The sequence below is a fragment of the Macaca nemestrina genome, chromosome 1 (assembly GCF_043159975.1).
Source record: "Macaca nemestrina isolate mMacNem1 chromosome 1, mMacNem.hap1, whole genome shotgun sequence".
NCBI classification, from domain to species: domain Eukaryota; kingdom Metazoa; phylum Chordata; class Mammalia; order Primates; family Cercopithecidae; genus Macaca; species Macaca nemestrina.
This window is the reverse complement of record NC_092125.1, coordinates 219,672,594-219,686,975: the sequence shown is the minus strand read 5'-3', so window position 1 is coordinate 219,686,975 and position 14,382 is coordinate 219,672,594. Positions and strand designations below refer to the sequence as shown.

The 14,382-nt window shown below is 47.9% G+C and overlaps 1 protein-coding gene and 1 long non-coding RNA gene across 5 annotated transcripts in view; one reads left to right on the top strand and one right to left on the bottom strand.

The window, feature by feature from the left end:
• The window catches only part of LOC105473204 (kazrin, periplakin interacting protein), a 1,227,585-nt gene that overhangs the window by 923,366 nt on the left and 289,837 nt on the right, over positions 1-14,382 (top strand). The window lies entirely within an intron of this gene.
• On the bottom strand, positions 4,164-5,458 carry LOC139364322 (uncharacterized). The gene is made up of 3 exons (XR_011625972.1): positions 5,332-5,458; positions 4,700-4,845; positions 4,164-4,249 (listed from the first exon to the last, which is right to left on the bottom strand). It is a non-coding gene; the product is annotated as an uncharacterized lncRNA (long non-coding RNA).

The following is a 14,382-nucleotide window of genomic DNA, read 5'->3' as shown; positions in this document are numbered from 1 at the left end:
AAACGCCTAGACAGCTGTGCTTTCTGAATTCTTCTCTCCCTCTGTGACTTTGTTCTTCCTCCCTCACCGTCAGGCTGCCAGGTGTCACTTCCTGCTCACACCTATGTGCCAGCTGGTACCAACATCGCTTCCTGCTTTTGATTTTTTCCTTTAACTGGATGTGAATGTAGAAACTTGCAAGGGGGCGGGGGAGTGCACTGATTGGACTCTGACGGTGTGTTATTGAATTCAAAGTGCCCTATTCTGAAAGTATTTCTGAATACAGTTTTTCCCAGAGCTGGCTAGAGCCAGATTCCTATTTGGTTTGATTTTTTAAAAATTTCTGGTAGGTGGAATAAGCTTTATTGGAGTAACCTAGCCTTGGAGGGCTAGGGTGTGAAGTCTGCATGTACAGTGCTTGCCATGTGGATAGTAGGCATTGCTGCATGCCTGTAGACCCCAGAGATGCTGGGAGGCGTGCAGTCTGATGTCACCCCATCACAGGACACAATGCTGGTGGGTCTATAAGCCAGGTCCCTTCCACCAGGGGCATTTCTACCACCATCAACTCTGCCAAGGATCATGAAAAACATCACACGGGGTAACGGGCTAGATCAGGATTTCTCAGCCTCAGAACTGTTGACATTTGGGGCTGGATACTCTTTGTTTTCGGGGGGCGGTCTTGTGCATTGTAGGTGCATTATAGAGGTTTAGCAGGATTCCTGGCCTCTACCCTACCAGACCCCACTAGCCACCACTGCCTTCCCCGGTAATAATAATGTCCCTAGACATTAATTATCAATGATAATCATTAATCATTACTGATCAATATTTGTGATTATTAATCAGCCCCATTTGAGAACTTTTGGGTTGAAGAATCATGGATTGGGGGAGCTGAGGTACCTTAGAGGGCAGGACCTTCCCTGAACACCTTTCCTAAAGCAGCACCGCACCCCCATCACTTCATCTCCCTCCAACCCCGTACCTTGCTTTCTTTTCTTCAGAGCTCTTATTGCCCACTGGATTTCTCTTATTTTGTTTATTTGATTGTCTATTGGCTCACTTTCTGCTTGGGGCCTGGACCAGATCTGCCTTCCTCATTGTGGCATCCTCAGCCTCCAGCCATTGTCTGGCACGGCGTGGGGTTTAGCAAATGTCAGCAGAATGAACGAATCTCGAAGTTCCACCAGAGGTTCCCAAAACGAGTACTTTCATGAGTGCCTACTCTGCTGTAGACACTTTGATGGACACAGCCCCCCTCTCAACCCACATTAGCCCATTTAGTCTTGCAAATAAGGAAACTGAGGCACAGAAAAGTCCAGTACCAAACTGCTAACAAATGATAGAGGCAGGATGTGAACTCAGGCCTACCAGATTCCAAGGTGTGGCGTGTTGGGGACACAAGGCTGCTTTCCCAAGGACATGTGGGTGGCCTAGAGGAGCTGCCTCCAGACCTCTGACTTGGGGCATCCTGCAAGAAAGCCGAGTCATGAGAAAACCAGCCTCCCAGGGTGGGGACAGGCCAGGTCCAGCTGTAGCCTGCCAGCCCAAATGGGCCAGGAAGTCAGTGCTCTGGGCCTGGCACTGCCTGGAGCACCATGGCCAGCTTGTCCTTGTGAGGGCATAGGATGTCCAAGGCCCTAGAGAACTTCCGTGTTTTCAGATTTGGAGATTTATGGACCAACTGCTCTTTAGTGGCCTCCAAAATGTTTCTTTGTCTTTGCAAAAGGAAACCGCAATCCAAATCTTTCAACCATTTCCCCCCTCAAAGCAACATGAGAAATGTGGTCCACGGGAATTCCTCGCCCTCCCCCAACCCACAGCACAATTGTCAGAAAACTCTGAGATGAAACAGGATTTTTGTGGTGTTTTTTTTCTTCCCCACCCCATCCCCTCACAGTAATTAGCACGTCAGCTTTCTCTTGTGGTATTTATGTGTTTATATAACACAGTTCATTGTTCCCAAATGTTAGTCAACTCCAACTATAAATCAAGCCCCAAATCTTGAATCTCATTCAAACTCACAAGTTGATTCTACACAAATAAATCATAAGAGGGTGGGAATGTTATAAAACTAGGGAAACTATTCAGACAAACGCTGTAAATACAGCTCTTGCAACTACTTAGTGAGTACATTAAGACAATTAGATGCCTTGTGCAACATCGAGTAGTAGATTAGTATTTTAAATGAAGCCATTTGAAGATTTGTTTGACAAAGAATCATTAATATTTTTAGTGCTTTACAGTTTGCAAAGATTTTTTGCACATTGTTTCATTTACTCTCTTACAACCTTCTTTTTATGTAGGGAAGCAAGCTATTTTACTAAATTCTATCAATTCTAAGGCACGCGTTGTTCCCATTTTTTGTCTCTGAAACAAGAATGCATCTTCATATTAAAGACATGGTAGTTTAATTGGCAGCTATGTTTTCTTAGTGATACATAAAATAATAGTGCATGTTATAAATGATGGTGTCCTGGATTTAATGAAATGCGTATTATGATGATCCCTGTTCCACAGGGGAGATGACAAACCCTGAGATGTTACAGACTTGGCCCAAGGCCATGCAGTGAGTAAATGGAAGAATGAAAACTTGAACCTAAGAAGGGCAAGGTCTTCAAAGGGCTTCTAAGTACCCTAACGATGGACCTGAGCTGCCCTCTACAGATGGTGATGCCAATAACTGAAGAACTTTGGTTTTTCTGGAAAGAGGACATAAGTTTGGAGCCAGAGTAAAACTGCTTAAGATGTTAGAAGGGACGCTGAAAGTTGTCACATCTTCCTTCCCCACCTTTCCCTTGAAATGTTCAGCACCTCCTTAGAATATTGAGGTAGCATTGCTTTGAAGGGTGTCCCAGGATTAGTCTCTTCTGGCAGGGCCAGCACTCTGTGACTACCTTGAGCAAATTTGATGACACCCTGCCTCCAGATGGACTCAGTCCCACACTGTGACACAGGGCTCACAGAGAGGAGCTCAGACTACATTTCAACCCCTTCACTCCTTAACTGGTCTCCTTGTACAGTGCACATCTTGAGCAACTGTACACAGCATCCGTATGCACAGGGCACCCACGTGTCTCCAACTTGTCTTCAGTGGAGGGGCGGTGGAACAAGCATGCCTGACACAGAGAAGGAAGATGTGGACAAGTTCAGGATTACCTTTTTATTCCGGATCACATTCATTATTTAAGCCTGGTGGGAATTTTTTGTTGTGTTTTGAAACAGGATCTTGCTCTGTCATCCAGGCTGGAATGCAGTGGTGTGATCATGGCTTACTGCAGCCTCAAACTCTTAGGCCCAAACAATCTTCCTGCTTCAGGCTCCTGCATGGTTAGGACTACATTCGCATGCCACCATGCCCAGCTAATTTTTTAAATTTTTTGTAGAGATGAGATCGCGCTGTGTTGCCAGACTGGTCTCAAATCCTGGTCTCAAGGGATCTCCTGCCTCGGCCTCCCAATGCATTGGGATTGGAGGCGTGAGCCACCATGCCCAGACTTAAGCTTGATTTGTCTTCTGAAGTTTTACCCTGTGAAAACTTTGACCAAGCTTGGCTGTCAGAAAAGAAGTAGAATCCTTGAAGAAACTCATAGCCTTAAGAAATTCAGTCTTAATTTTAATGGTCTTTCTGGGCCTGTTTCTGAAGACACGCCCTATTAGCTAACCCAGCCAACCATTTGCATTAGCTTACTGGTTTGAAGTACTACTTGGTCAGGTGGAAAGAGCTTGTATTTGGAGCTTATTCAGAGTTGGGTTCAGATTTGGACCTCTGTTTCTTTCCAGCTGCTCCCTCTGAAAAAGTGCTAAATGTCTCGAAACCTCAGTCTCTTCATCAATCCACCATTCATGGGTATGGTGGATTAAAGATGACCACATGTTCTTTGCTACTCTTTTCTACTTGAGAGGTAGAATCTAATCCACCTTCTCTTGAATCTGGATTAATGACTTGATTGAGTAATACAATGCAACAGAAGTGCATTTGGGGGCCTCTGAAGCTTGGTCACATACGAAGCCTTGCGGTTTCCACCTGAACTTCTTGGAACTCAGCTGCCATGTTGTGAGGTGACCCAAGCCGCCCCATGGAGAGGTCTCCATGGAGAGGAACCAAGGTTTGAGACTGACAGCCTTAGCTGAGCTTCCGGCTGAAGCCAGCATTAACTCGCCAGCCATGTGAGTGAGTCATCCTGGAAGTGGATCTTCTGGCTCCCATTTGAGCCCCCTCGGTTAATGCCATGTGGAGCAGAGTCAAACTGTCCTCACCCACCGCTGCCTGAATGGCAGAGTTGTGAACAAAATAAATGACAGTTGTTATTTTACAAGTAATAGAAGAGACAGCCCTCCACCCTGGGTCTATTCACACTCTTTTATGACCATGGGAAGTTGTCAGCATCAAATTCAAGGAAATTTCCTTTAGTGGCCATTTTGGAATGTATTTCCATACATTCTAGAATGGCTTATCATGCAGCCGTGGATACATGGAATGCTGGAGATGAAAATAATACCTCATTCAGGGGTCATGTTGAGAATTAAACAAGACAGAGGATGTAAAGCATTTGGGTTGCTGTCCAGTGCACAGTGGGCACCCAGTGATCCATACAAGTAGGCAGCAGGTGATCTGCTAAGCACTAATAGTTCTGTCCTGCTGGGATGAGCTTACTCATCCCCCAGGGTGATACCCAGGCCAGGGTATCACCATAACTTGGAGGGTATTAGACCTCACCTTGCATCTGTCAATGGGTGATGCCGGCATCGTCAGCCATTGTGGAGCACATTCGATTTCAGGTGAAAATCATTAGACCCTCTACCCTGATGTCCACTGAGGGAAGTGTTCTTGGATTTGAAGCCGGCAACTTCCCTTGGTCACAACTGAGTATGAATATGACACATGGTCAAAGACTCGATCTTCTTTTTTATTATTATTACTTTTTTGAGATGGACTCTCACTCTGTCGTCCAGGCTGGAGTGCAGTGGCACCATATCAGCTCACTGCAACCTCCCCCCCCAGGTTCAAATGATTCTCCTGCCTCAGCCTCCCAACTAGCTCCCACACCACCACGCACAGCTAATTTTTGTATTTTTAGTAGAGACGGGGTTTCACCATGTTGGCCAGGCTGGTCTCGAACTCCTGAGCTCATGACCCCCGACCTCAGCCTCCCAAAGTGCTGGGATTACAGGCATGAGCCACTGCGCCTGGCCAAAGGCTGCATCTTCTATTGGTCCCTGCTGCCAGTCTCTGCCTGGTGCTCTGACCACAGACAAACAGGAGACTGGCCTTGCAGTCAAGAATGAGAATCCTTTGAAAACCCAGCAAGGGCTCCTAACCGACCGTGTTCCAGAGCAGACACCACGTACCCATGGAGCACACCGAGGCTTCCTTGGGCTGCTGGTGCTTGTTACTCCTGAAATGACCCCAAGCAGGACTCCAGCCCAGTAAGGAGTGATGGAAGGCATTAGGGGCATTTGTGACTGTGGGAAGTTGTCAGCATCAAATTCAAGGAAAGTTCCCTTAGTGGCCATTTTGGAATGTATTTCTATATGTTCTAGAATGGTTTGGCATGCAGCCGTGGATACATGGAATGCTGGAGATGAAATAATACCTCATTCGGGGTCATGTTGAGAATCAAACAAGACAGAGGATGTAACGCATTTGGGTTGCTGTCCAGTGCACAGTGGGCACCCAGTGGAAGGGATTGAGCGGACTTCCACTCACAGCAGGACCTGATCGGGGCTCTAATCAGGGCCTGGGCTTTCAGCTTCCTCTCTCACGCTTTTACCAAGGGGCCAGGGACTGACAAGGGTGTGACCTGCTTAGATATTTCCCTGTGCAGCAACAAGATCACAAAATCAGGGTCTATGCAGGTCACTGGGAAAGGGATCACAGGATACAGGGAAATGCTGCAATCGTGGGTAATGGAGCTCCCATCCTTCTCTGTGAGGTCAATGGAAGGGAAGTCAGGAAATGTGCCCCTTCTGGGTGCTAGGTGCTCCCTGAAGCATTCATCCGGTGTCATTGGCAGTCATCTGACCCCTCCAAGAGTGCTGAGTAGGTTAAAGAGACACTAGACTTAAGCGCTTGGCCCAGCTTCCAGTGCAGTGTCACCGGTGAACAATATTCTTGATAATAACGTTAATGATAATCTTCTAACAACCCTCTGAAATCCGTCCCGTTCTGTCTATTGTGGCAGAAAACTGGAAGCCCCGCAAGTTCAGTGTTGATTATGACAGATCTGGGCAGGATATCATTGCATGTGGGGAGGAAGCTACAGAATCATTGTCTGAATGTCAGAGAAATTAGAGCCATTTTAGAAATGGTGCTGGAATTCAATCAAATGAGTCTGGAAACAAACCAGTCTCCCTTTCCCAGGTGCCCACAAACCTGGGAACTTACAGAGGGCTTCCAAGCAGATGGCAGAGCCCATGCTGTGCCACCCAGGGCCACTGCGTTGCCTTGCAGAGGCTGAGGAGCTCTGCCCAGCTCCACATCCACATCAGGCAGTGATAAGGCAACAAACAGCCAGTCATTTTTGGCATCATCTTTCTGGGTTCTGGGCAGATAAAGGAGATCCCATCACTTCTCCATCTCCAAGGTAGCAACTTCCAGCCTCAAGGCAAGTGAACCCCGAGCACACACAACCTGGAGCACCTGCCCTTCTGGGAAGTGCCCATGGTGACATTTCTCATTCCAAGCCAGGCACCTTCGCAAGGCTGACATTGTAGAAGGCCCGGAGCCTCTTGGAATGCCAGCTTCTGTTGGGGTTTGAGGAGAGGACAAGAGGAGGGTAGGATGGCTTCAGTGATCTGTGTTCTGCTTTCCTTCACCTCTACTTTCAGAGCCTACTATGTGTCAGGCACATAGTAGCAATCTACTAGATATCCACTGCAACGTAACGAATCACTACAAACTTGGTGGCCTCCAGCAATATACATTTATTATTTCTCAGTTTATGTCCAGGAGTCCAGGAATGCTTCGGTGGCTCCTCTGCTCAGAGTCTCACAAGGCTGCAATCCTTGTGAGATTGGCTAGGCTGTGTTCTCATCTGGAGGCTCTACTGGGGAACAGTCCACTTCTATGCTTCCTCAGGTTGTGGTCGGAATTCATTTCCTTGTGGCAATAGGAGCAGGGGCTCTGCCATTTTGTTGATTGTCACCTGGAGGCCACCCTCAGCTTCTAGAGGCTTCCCATGGTTCTTTGCCCTCAGGGCTTCCTCAACATGGCTGTGGACTTCATGGCACCAGCAAGGAGAATCTCATTAGGGTATATAAGCAAGAGGGAGTCATAGATGATAGAAAGGTAAATAGATAGACAGATGTATTAACAGATATAGATATAGATACAAATATATCTAGATATATGTACATATAGAGATAGATGATAGACATAAATAGATAGTGATAACTTGATAGACCCATACATATCTAGATAGATAAATATAGACAGATGATAGAATGAATAAATACATACATATATTTATCTAAATAGAGATGGATGGGTAGATGGATGGATGGATGGATGGATAGATAGATAGATAGATAGATAGATAGATAGATGATAGATGGACAGACAGATAGATGGTCCTAGCCACACTCAAAGGTAGAAGATTCTATAGGATTTAACACCAGGGGGCAGAGATCAAGAGAATTCTGCCTATGGCCAGTAACTTGAGAATTTAGTAGTATCATCTCCATTTTCTAGAAGGGAAACTGAGGTTTACAGAGATAACTCACCCAAGCTCCAACAGTGGCAATTGGCCAAGCTGGAGTTCAGACCACGCCCTCCTGCTTCTCAATGGGTACTGCTTTGATGTCATTGTGACAATCCTTCCTTCAGTGCTCTGAGTAATGCTAATTACCTACACACCGATGTGGACTGTTGAGGCAAAACATCCAGTACTTTCTCTAGGAAACATTCCTTGTGCTCATAATGTACTGTGCAGCATGTATCTTGGCGACCCCTCACCAAATATGAGCTCCAAGAAGGCAAGGGTTGCATCCATCTTGTTCATGGCCACATCTAAGACCCCAGACAGGTTCCTGGCCCATAGTGTGTACTCTGTAAATAGTCACTCAGTCATTCAACAAATGCTTGTTGAGCTGGACTACATACTGCAAATGAAAGATAATCAAGACATAGCTCTGCCTTCCCACTCCCCTCCCTATCTAGCATAGCAGAAACATAAAATAAACCACAAGATAGCGTAATATGGCACCAACATTACTATGGCCACCTTCTCAGGGTTATTCATTCTTATGTCACCAGAGCCTAAAACAATAGCTGGCACATAGCAGGTGCTCAATAATGTTTGCAGATCATTTGTATGCCTTGCTCTCTTCTCTCTGCATATGGTAGAAAATTTAGAAGTCATATGAGGTTAACTGGTCAGGAGAATCTAGAGAAAATTAAAAGTACGTATAACGGCCTCCCAGCCTGGCTTCCGAAGTCTCTGACCCATCCTACAATACAATCCTGGCACCTCCCTTTTTGAGCAGAGCTTTGCATTTCTAAATAGAAAAAAAAAAGTCTGTAATTATTAAAATTGTGTATATAGGAGAATTTAGCCTTTCATCTGAGGTATCCTAATGACACTTCAACAACTACTAGGGAAGATAATAGGGTTTAGAGCAATTACACAGCCCGTCAAATACCAAAGATGAGTGATTCAGATTCATGCTCAGAGCTGGAACAATTCTCAGCAGTTTTGCTCATGCACAGCTGTTTCATTTAAAGTATTTTGGCAGAAAATTGCAAAGTGGGCCATGCTGGCCATCCCTGCTTTGGAAACTTAACTCCTTGCATACCTAACATCATCCTTCTCCTCCCGCTCTTATTCCCCCGCCCCACAGCCTCACCTTAATTGCTGCTTGGCAAACTGTTTGAGCGACATGTTTGCAAGTTAAAAATTGACCCTGGAGTTGAAAATGCTGGGCACTTTGTTGCCCCCTTAGTCCACTGGAAGACTTTCTGTCTTGTTCTATCATTCACCACTAGGTAACCAGTCCCATGTGTATTGTGAGTGTATATCCATCAAGGTCCTGGCTGAAAACAGATGGTCCACTCAAACTGGGTGATCTGAGAAGAGTTCAATGGGAGACCTGTTGACAAGTGTTCAGTGTGAATTTAAGGAAACCCACTGGAATAGTGCATTACCCAGGGGGGTGCCACAGCAGGGAGGTGATACCACCTCTAGTTCTTCAGGGACAAGGGTCACAAAGCAGTTAACAGAATTTGGAGAGTGTGCCTGCATGGAAGTGGGGACAGCCCAGCAGGAGCTGCAGCTTTGAATTTGAGGCATGAGGCCAACCCCAGCAACAGCACAGGTTGTTGGAAATGCAAAGGCAGGCTGTACCCTCCAGGATCCTCCTGGTGTCTCCTATTGGCCAAATCCAAATGGAGGTCAAAGGTCATTGTGGGAAGGAACAGACCTTGGATGCATTCCTTGCAGATTACGCTCCCAGAACTTTGAGAAGGGTTGAGGGAGGATGTTGAGAGTCAAACTGAAGAGGCCAGGCATGGTGGCTCACACTTGTAACCCCAGCACTTTGGGAAGCCGAGGCAGGTGGATCACTTGAGGTCAGGAGTTCAAGACCAGCCTAGCCAAAGTGGTGAAAGACCGTCTCTACTAACAATACAAAAATTAGCCAGGCATAGTGGCAGGCGCCTGTAATCCCAGCTACCCGGGAGGCTGAGGCAGGACAATCGCTTGAATCTGGGAGGCAGAGGCTGCAGTGAGCCGAGATCATGCCGTTGTACTCTACCCTGGGCAACAAGAGCAAAACTCTGTCTCGAAAAAAAAAAAAAGGAAGATACTCAGTACCAAGAAGGTCCCAGAAAGTCGACATGTTTTCTGCCCTCAAGAAATGAACCTCTGGTTGCAAGCAACTAGTGATGGGCTAACTTGGTGCCAGTATAGAAGGACTTATTCAATTTACCTTAAATCATTGAGAGTCCCTTGTCAGGTGGCCTGACAGGATCCCAGAAAAAGCCAAATCCTCGAGGTTCAAGAAGAGCTGGAGCTAACTCTCTATGATAGTTAATTTACGTGTCAGCTTGGCTGGGCTGTGGGACCCAGTTGTTCCATCAAACATGAGTTCAGATGTTGCTGGGAAGGCATTTTGTTGATGGAATTAATGTCCCAAATCAGCTGGCTTTAAGTCAAGGTGAGGACCCCTGTTCTTATGGGTGGGCCTCCTCCAACCAGTGGGCAGCCTTACCAACAAAAACTGGTTTTCCCAAAAATCAAAGAAATCCTGCCTCAAGACTGTAACGTGGAAATCCTACTTGAGTTTCCAGCCTGCCGAAGTGCCCTACAGATTTCACACCCAAGACTGCAGCTCCAAATCCTGCCTGCGTTTCCAGCCTGCCCTACACACTTTAGACTTGCCAGTCCCCACCATCATGTGAGCCAATTCCTTTGGAAAAAAAAATCTTTTTTTTTTTTTTTTTGGAGGAGGAGTCTCACTCTGTTGCCCAGGCTGGAGTGCAGTGGTACCGTATCAGCTCATTGCAACCTCCATCTCCGTCTTCTGGGTTCAAGCAATTCTCCTGCCTCAGCCTCCCATGTAGCTGGGATTACAGGTGCCCACCACAACACGCGGCTAATTTTTAAATATTTTTAGTAGAGGCAGGGTTTCAGCACGTTGACCAGGCTGGATTCGAACTGCTGACTTCAGTTGATCCGCCCGCCTCACCCTCCCAAAGTGCTGGGATGTAGGCATGAGCCACCACGCCTGGCCCCCCAAAAAATCTATTTTATATATATAGTCCACTGTCACCTCTGTCTAATCCAGTGGTTCTCCAACTTTAATGTGCTCAGGAATCACCTGGAGAATTTGTGAATTTATGAAAACAGTTTCCTGGGGCCCCTTCCCAGATATGCAGATTCAGTAGGAGTGGCAGGGCCCATCAACTCACTTTCTGTGACATTCACACAGAGGGACTGGTGCTGCTGATCCAAGATCACCGTTAGAACAATGCTGGATCATCTGTTCAGCCTACTCTCCCTAACTGTTTCCCCTCAGAGGCTTCAGGGCTTTTGAGGGTTACTTAGCCAAGTCATTGCCTCTGCTCCTGGAACCATCTGCCAATTTCAAGTGCCACATTATCTGGGTATCACGAGAGCCCATCTCCGTCTGCCAGCCTGGAAGCAGCCATGGCAAATGGGCTGTGTCCCACTGCCCCCCATTGGTGCCACAGTTGGGTTTGTTCTCACAGCTGCAAACCCACGTGCTAGGCTACAGCTGCCTGAACGAAGCTGGAGCCTGCAGAACAAACTGCATGGAATGTCACATGGGGTTTTCCACTCTCGCCCACAGTGAGTTGGCAATGCCTGACCACGTGTGCTCTGTGGCCTTTGAGCTTGATCTTGGAGGATAGAACTTCAAAAGGAAGATGAAGGCCCCAGCAAGGGAGGTATTTCTGTCTTGAGCAAAAGGTAAAGGTAGAAGGTGCAGGTTAGGTACTGGGAATAGTCACGGTTTGGTTTGAATGGAGTAGAAGATTCCAGAGGAGGAGCAGTGGGGCACAGTGGGGAGTGAAGGGGGCCCTGGAAGTCTGATGCAAGGAAGTGATATGCCCAAGATGGCCAGGAGAGAAGAACCGAGGGACGGGGTGAGCAAAAGATGAATAAGGGCTCCGACGACATGATGGCACCGGGGATGGCGAGGGCTGGATGCAGCAGGACCGTGGTCTATTCCATGATGGATTGTTGGGAGAAACAGGAGTATGTGAGGAATGAAAAGGGGGCAACATTCTGATTCTGAGCCTGGATGCCTGAAAAATAGAAGTCCCAGAGATCAAAATAGTAGAGGCTGGAAGAAAAATTGATGGGGGAAGAAGTGAGCTTGAAAGGATCCTTAGAAGTCACTGTTATGGGCTTAGTTGCATCCTCTTAAAATTAATATAATGAAGCCTTAACCCTCCCAGGCCTCAGAATGTGACTGAATATGGAGGAGGTGTCTTTCAAGAGGTAATTACCGCCTGTAATCCCAGCACTTTGGAAAGCCAAGGCAGACGGATCACTTGACGTCAGGAGTTTGAGACCAGCCTAGCCAACATGGTGAAACCCTGTCTCTACTAAAAATACAAAACAAATTAGCCAGGTGTGGTGGCAGGCACCTGTAGTCCCAGCTACTCGGGAGGCTGAGGCAGGAGAATCACTTGAACCCAGGAGGTGGAGGTTGCAGTGAGCGGAGATAGCTCCACTGCACTCCAGCCTGGGTGACTGAGACTCCACCTCCAAAAGAAAAAAAGAAAAAGAGGCAATTACAGTCAAATGAGATAACCAGGGTGGGCCCTAATCCAATACAACTGGTGTCCTTATAAGAGGAGGGGATTTGGACACAGATACACCCATAGGGACGACCAGAGGAGGTCGCAGGGAGAAGACAGCCGTCTACAAGCCACAGAGAGAGGCCTCAGGAGAAACAACCACTGCTAACACCTTGATCTCAGACTTCCAGCCTCCAGAATTGTGAGAAAGTAAATTTCTATTGTTTAAGCCCCCCAGTCAACCCCGGAAAGCTGGTACTACTGTCACCCGCTGAGTCTCCCTGTTTAACAGATGGGAATATTGAGGCTCATGGAGGCAAGCGACTCATCCAAGGAGCAGTGTCCCGTCTGCCCTCAGTAGAGCTCCTGGCTCCAGACACATGATGGTTTTCTTACCAGACCACACTGCCTCTTGCATTGTGAAATATTGACCGTCTCCCTGTCTGTAGATTTGTTTGTTCAAACAACGTGCTGCTGCTAAAGCAAGCCTCTGTTTGTTTGGGTTTTTGTTTTTGTTTTTTTTTGATTAATGATTTTTCTCTTGGAGTTTCCTGGTTCCCCACCTCCACAACAGCCACCCATCTTGCCTCTTTACATTTCTGGTCCTGATGGCCAAGCCCAGGAAAACAAAGCTTTCGTCCCAGCCAGGTGACTTGGGGGGTGGGGGGGGGCATGTCACCTGTGACCCTGGGAGGTGAGATGCCAGGGAAACATTCAGGCAGAGAATTCCAAGAGGTACCTGGGAGAACAGGGCAGGGAAAGAGGCTGGACTAGAGATACGGATTCAGGTCATGTGTGAATGGAAGCATTGCGAGGATATGAAATCAGGGAGACAAAAGCAGGCGAGAGAAAGTAGAGCGAAGACGACCTTGTCTTCACCAAGGTTCTTTGGGTCTTTCGGTTTCAAGCAAGAGAATCTACCTCAGGGTTGCTTACATGGTGAAGGAGGATTTCTTGGGAAGATACTGGAATTTCACAGAATGCAAAGAGAAGCTGGGTGTTCGGGCCCGGGGAGGGAATTGGAGTCTGGGGAGCCGCCCCTTCCTCAGCCCCTCCCTCCTGGGCTGCTTAGTCTTCTGTCCTTGTGCAGTAATTCAAATGTCTATGCACAAAACAGAAAACTCTGACTCACCTTGCCCACACAACGAGAAACGTATGTTTTCCCACATCACAGCGGGTCCTGACCTAGGTTGGCCCCAGTGGTCTCATCCGGAGGCTCCGCCGTGTTCCGGCATCTGGTCTTTCCCGTCTTTCCTCCCCACTCACCTCCATCGCTGGCTCTGTGGCGAGTGCTCCGTTCCTGGCATCACAGTGGCCCTCACATGAAGACGGGGCCGCGTCTAATCCTAGAAGGGCCTGCTTTTCCCAGGCGTCTCTTTCTTGGGTGACCTCCAGAAGCTCCTCCAGCCCTTGCCCGTGCCGCATGGGCCACAGCTGAGTCAGGTGCCCAGTCGATCACTGACGAGGTAAAGGGGGTCGCCACCGTCCCATGGGGAAGGGGGGCTTCCCAAAGAAACTGGGGGTTCTGTTCAAAAGCAGGAAGGGGTGCCTGGGAGTGTTTTCTGGGGAAACAACTCGGCTTCCCTCTGCAACCAGCCCCGTTCTCCTCCCTCAGTAGAGAAGCCTTCTGGGCACGTGGCACCACAGCTCGGAAGGCCGCGTGGCCTCGGCCACACGTGGGCAGGCTCGGAATCCCGATTCCTAATTCCTCGGAGACAGAATCCGCAATGAACAGCTTCAGTAGGGAGAACACTGGGCATGAACCCAGACGTCCTGGTGAAGTCATGCAGGACAAACACGTGGTTTAGGGGCATTCTTGGGAGGGAAGGGGGCCGTCTTCAGAGGAAGGAAGTTATTGCAAAGCCCGGAAGATACCCCCGTGGTGTCTCCCACACAGCTTTGGAGAATATGGAGATTGAAGAGACTGGATACAGAGGTTGGCAACCAAGGCTGGTATCCCCACCCCCACTCCCAAGTAGGAAGTATTTGGAAATATGGGGGGTCACTTTGGTTGTCACCAGCCTGGGGGCAGCTATTGGTATTCAGAAGGTAGTGGCCAGGATGTTGAATGTTCTGAAATGCAGGGGACAGTCCTATACAATGAAGAATTGTCCCACCACAATGCCAGCTGTGCCACG